Raw genomic sequence first — 6000 nt, 5'->3', positions numbered from 1 at the left:
CTCCAGCGAGCACCTGAGGTCAGGAGGCATCTGCAGCTCGAGCTGTTTGAACCCACAGCGAGGCAAAGGTGTTTTGAAGGAGACCGGCAAGACCGAGATCTCTGCTCAGATCCTGGAGGATGAGTCAAAGGATTCCTGAAACAATTAGAGCTGTGAGGTGCAGCAGCAACAGCACATCCACCGTCAGCAGCCCTGCCAGGCGCCCTCGGCCAGCTGTTCGTGCTTTCCCTTTAATAAGGCACATTAGGCAATTTCCCATTTAAAAATGTTTATGGGAATATATAAATATTCGCTTATACAGAGCCCGCCTGGCCCTTGGTGCGCAGAGCGGTGGCGAGAGTGACTTGAATTGTTATAAACCCATCCAGACAGCCTGGGATGGAGCCGTCAGCATGGGCACAGGGATGTCTCAGAGCCCCCTGGGCACTGAGTCCTGCAGGTGCCAGCGTGGGACACCCGGCTCCGTGGGACACAGTGTCCCCGTGGGCAGGACAGGCTGTGCCACATCCCCTGTGCCAGCCCCAGGCAGCCTGGGCAGGGTTTTCCCTCCTGTGATTTCCCGATGGCCACAGGAAGAGCTTGCACAGACCCGATCTGGATTTAATCAAAGGAATTTTTTTTTTTCATTTGCTGTCTTATGTGCTGACCACCAAACCACATCCTTCGAGCCTGAGCCCAGCACAGTGAAACAAAAACTAGGCCAGGGCTTTTTGCTATGGTTTTTTTTCTTTTTTTTTCCCTTAGTGCATCAGTTGGGTGCAAAGCTGGCACACACCTCTCCTGCAGCCCCTCTGCTCCCACACAGCCCCTTCCCAGGGCAGCCTGGCATTTCCACCCCCTGAGCCAGCACTTGCAGCTCCACGTGAAACCTGGGAACTATCCAGATTATGTGCACTGAGCACAGTGCAGTGGGAAGCAAATACAGAGGAATAATGAGTAATGACGTGCTGGCAGACCACGTCGGGACCTAACAAGGCACAAGGTGGGGACTGTCCTTGGCTCTCACTTGCTTGGTGCAGCCTGGCTGTGGGGTCAGAGCGAGCCAGAGGGGCCCCTGGTGCGGTGGGAGCAGCGGCTGTGCTGTGACTGTCCCTGGCAGCATCCCACAGCATCCAGGGGCGAGGTGCCTGCGCAGGGAAGTTCTCACGTTCACAGAACAGAGAGCAGCTTTATTGTTGTATTTTGCAAACCAAAACCAGCCGGGAGTTTCTGAAGCGTCTGCCATCCCCGCAGAGAGCTGTTTAGTCATGCCTGGTGTGTGTGCATGTGAGACAGAGAGGGGAGGGAGGCTCGAGGACTTTGCAAAGATTAAAGATTTATGCTGACCCTTGAATCTGATCCAAGGCTACTAATCTGCCCTGATCCTATCATCTGCTCAGGGTGGATCTATTTCACTTTCCTTTATGGTACTCCTGACTCATTCCACTCCCACTCCAGGCCAGTCCAGTGGGAATGGGAAGAGCTACCACATATTTGTTTGGGTTTGCATTTAGAGCTCTGGACCTGTAGTGGGTGCAGCTCATAAAGGAAACCAGTGTGGATAAGATATGGGCGAGCTGAATGCTTGGAAACCACTCCCAAACGCGAGCTGAAGTGGTTTGAAATCAAGGTGGAGTGATGTACTGAAGGCACAATACTTGGCAGCTACGCCCAGTGTGTGAGAAAGGCATTTAAATCCAAGGTGGTGAGGTAGGCAGGGCACCCCGTGTGCTTCCCACAGGACAGCCCGTGCCTTGCAGGGTGTGCAGTGCCAGGGCGCTGGTACCCCCCCTGCCTGCCCCCTGCCCTCTCGGAGCTCTGCACCCTGTGAGCCCCCCGGGCCTGTGGGAAGCTGTGCCAGGGTTCTGCTCTGCCCTGGCACTGCTCCACCTGGGAAAGGGCTGCTCGTGCCCCATCACCCTGCACTGAAATGGCTGCTGGGGCTTCGGGGTAAGGAGCAAGGTGTGGAGGAGAACACAGACCCGAATGTTTGGGGGGCAGAATAAATCTCCTTTGCCTTCACAATAAAAAATGGCGTGGCAGAAAGAGAAATGGGAGTTTTCCACCCCTCAGCTCTTCTCTGCTGCGGCCACACGTGTCTGGAGGGAGGCTGGGGATGCCACAGCAGCCTGGCCTGCGTGCCAGCCGGGCTGGGTGGGTGACAGCACTGGGCAGCCCTGGCAGACGGGCAAACAGCATCAGTCACAGGGCCTGGCCGCGGCTGGACCGCCGGGAGATGGAGTGTGCTGTATCCTATTTCAGATCCCCTGGGACATCCTGTTCTCCTGATAACTGATGATATGTAAATATAGCAAATGCAAAGCCAGGCACTTTGCTAGGGTGCCCGGCCCAGGCTGCTTATAGAGCAGGGCTGAGCCCAGCGGCGCTCGGGAACGCCCATCGGCAACTGCCACACGGGCAGCGCGCTTTATTTTTGGTTTAACACCAAGTTCCTGTTTGTAAGGCCAGAGGGGTTACAGGAAGAAAAATTATGAAGTGGGATCATTTACTGCTATTTTCTTTTCACGTGTCCTTCCTTCCTTCCTCCCTCCTGAGAAATGGGATGTAGCACATCGCTATTCCAGGCTGCGATGCTCGCCGGTTCCTGCTCCCTCTGAAGAGGCCCATTAAGCCTCGTGTGACAAAAGGCTCCATCCTCCCTGCCCCCGGTTACCCCTGGTTTGTGCTGGAGCGCTGATCTCACGGTGCTGACTCGCACCCCCGCTCTCCCTGGGCAGAGCTTGGGCAGGGTGACAGCCAGGGCATGGGGATCCCTCCTGGCCCATCCATCCCTTCCTCCCCCGCCGCCGAGCAGCCCCAGCAGCCACGGGACCGAGGGAAACAATGGGAAGTATTTGGTGGGGTCAGCCAAAGGAGCCTCTTTAATGAGCAGAGCGCTAATGAGCCGGGGCGCAGCCCCTGCCCCACGGCCGTCCCTGCAGGCAGGGTCACCGTGCGGGGGAGCCGCAGGGATGAGCCTGGCAGGTGCCCACGTGCTTTTCCCCTCCCTGCCCTGTTAGGGAAAGGTAATCCCGAGCTGACAGGAGGGAGACTGCGAGCTGCTGACGGGAATTCCCAGCTGAGAGCTTTTGAGAGCCGTGCGAGCTTTGGCGTATGGATTAGGTTGCTTATATACGCTGTAGTGTGAAGGAAAGGGGCGGTTTTGCTAATTCCCTTGCACTTTGGTTTAATAAAGCAGGATTTGTCTGCTGGGAAAGCGTAACAGTGGGATTTGAGCTGTGTGAGTCTCATGACTGGTGGGAAGCAGGGAAGCATCCATTGCATTCTGTCTCTCCTGTGTTCTCGTGTTTTTAGACATGATTGGAGTGCCCACAGCTTGGGATGAGCTTTATTTGGGATGAGATTTATTTTAAAAATCCATATGCAGATGCTTGCACTGAATTCTGTTTTCCAGAACTATGGTGCCCTTGGGAGAACCAGGATTGCTCAGTTTGTCAGTGCCTTGTGACAGAGACTCACCTAAAGTGAGAAAGAGTAAAGAGGGGGTGGCCAGGACACAGGGGGAGAAGGGGCAAGTTAGTATCTGGTACAGCCTCTGTAAGCAAACGAGATCCTTCTGCTTCTGGTTTTAGTGGGAAAGGCCCCAATGGAAATTTAAAATCTGGATCTGCATCAAATCCTCAAAATTCAGGCAGTTTGGAGCGAGGACTTTGGTCCATTCCATCGCTCATCAGAGCTGTCTGCAAAATTCACATCCCAATACTTTTTTCCAGTCATAAATTCTGCCAAAGATGCGTGCTTGGATGTGAGATATTTTTCTTCTTTTTCATCCCTTTTGCTAATTTAATTCCCAGATCCAAATCAAGTTTTCCGTGTCAGACTCCCGGGAGCTGGGGTGCCCTGTGGGCAGCTGGGGAGCTTTGCTGTGCCCTGTGTGGTGTGGTGGGGCTGGACAGGCTCACCTGCCTGCGGGTGACCAAGGGAAGGGAGGCCTCAGGGTCAGGCTGCTTCATTGCCAGAGTTTTGGGGTGTGCTAGGGAGCAAATCATTGCAGTGCTCCTACCCTTCTCCCCCTTATTATCAAGAGGATAAAACCCAAGCCATTTTGGGGATATGCACAAATATGCTCCTGATGAGGGCCCTGAGCAAGCAGGCAGATTTTCTGAGCAGCCTTGAAGCAGCAAGGCACAGCAGCCACATGCTGGGCTCTCCCTTATTCTTATTCTTTTCTGTTTTCTTGGGTGTACAATAAGAGCTAATCAAAGTGATGCTCTCCAGCAGGCTTTTGTGTATGGCATTACAGCAAAATCCTAAATTCCCCTTCCTGCTCATGCATACAAAGCAGGAAGAGCTGGGATGGCTGCAGTCTATTTTCAGATGATTTAGCCAAAGAGAAAATAACTGGATGGCTGGGAGAGGAGCATTTGATAGGAAATAACCTTGAAGCCCAGCTCTGGCATGATGGTGTGGGGTGCTCAGCTCCCTGTGATGGCCCCACTCCATGAAATGCCAGCAGGGAAGGTGACTGCCAGAGGGGGTGACAAAGGACAATACAGACAAGCAGAGCACCCAAAATCCAGTGCAACAGAGACTGCAGAGTGGGCTGGGTGCTGCCTTCTGCTCCTGATTTCAGCGCTGACACACATGAAGGTCCCCTGCTCAGTTCAGGACTCTCACCAGGTGCTGAGGCAGCAGTTGTGTGTTTGGCTGGAGTAAATGAGTGCAGCTCAGCTGGCTGGGCTTGTGGGAGCCTCTTTGTACCTGTGGATTGTTCCTTCTTCCCTCACTAAAGGCACCAGCTGGGATTTGCCCCTCACAGAATCTGACATAGGTTGGATGCTCCTTCAGGACAAGGTGAGAGTGTGGTGACACCTGTGGGGACAGCTCCCCTGACGTGTTCCTGCCAGCCAGGCTGGGGCTCACATGGGATTGGGTTTGCTGCTCCTGCTGTCCATCTCTAGGGAACTGCTGATAACATCCCTCACTTTGGATTTATCCACAAAAATAGAGAGGAAGATTTGCTGTGGTGCCCATGTGCCAGGGTAGGGCTGGGTGAGGGTGCTGGCACTGCCAGCCAGGGGCTGTGCTGGGCAGGGAGCCCAGCCAGGGCAGGCAGAGGGTGAGGATGAAGGTGAGGACACAGCTAAATCCTTCAGGGAAGGAGGACGGCTTTGCTGAGGCTGCATCCCCCTCTGCTGGAAAATCCAAGCAAAGGCAGCAGAGCCGCTGGCCAAGGAGAAAACCTGAGAGGAAAAGGGGAAATTAAAGTGTAAGAACAAAAGTGGGACCCTCTGGGACGTCGCAGCATCCCTGGGCTCTGCCGGGGTTCATCCCGTGCCTGTCACAGTGAGAGGGCTCCTGCTGGGGACAAGCTGTGCAGAACTGGGACACATCACCTTTGTGCCAGGCACAACCCCACTTCCCAGGGTGGGAAGGGATAAGTGAGGCAGGGGCAGCACCCAGGGCTGTGGCTCAGGCTGGTCCTGGTGGTGTGGCAGGGTCTCAAACAGAGAATCCTGGCTGGAATAAACAGAATTGCACAGGCAGGCTCAGTGCTGTGCTGCTGGGTTCAGAGCTGCTGCATAGCCCAGGTGGTGCCCAGGTGTGCCCATGGCTGATTGGCATGAGCTGCACAACACCTGGTGGGACTGAAATGCACGGGGCAGCCCGCACTGTGGGCACTGGGGTTTGTAGGGAAAGGGGCTGCAGCACAGTTTGGATATTGCCTGGCAGCTGGGAGGGAGCTCTGTCCCAAAGCAGAGGCTGCAGAAATGCCTCCCCTGGCCTGGCACATGTGCATGGTGCCTGGTGGGCAGCTCTTGGCTCAGTCTCACCAAGGAGTCCGTGCTGTGGCATTCCCAAGGTGCTGCTCCCCTGAATCTGCTCGTACAGGTGTGTGTGCAGGGCTGGAGCCCAGGGCTCTGTGCTTGCCTTTCAGAGCCTCACTTGGAGGCTGTTTGTGCCCAGGCTGGAAGAATGGGTTTGTTTCCTTGTAGGTTTAAAATCTAAATCACAGAAAGGGTGAAATGTGGTGACTGGGCTGGCCAAGGCCCTGAGTGT

The sequence above is a fragment of the Zonotrichia leucophrys genome, chromosome 12, assembly GCF_028769735.1.
Source record: "Zonotrichia leucophrys gambelii isolate GWCS_2022_RI chromosome 12, RI_Zleu_2.0, whole genome shotgun sequence".
NCBI classification, from domain to species: domain Eukaryota; kingdom Metazoa; phylum Chordata; class Aves; order Passeriformes; family Passerellidae; genus Zonotrichia; species Zonotrichia leucophrys.
The sequence above is the reverse complement of the archived record's forward strand: the minus strand, read 5'-3'. Positions refer to the sequence as shown.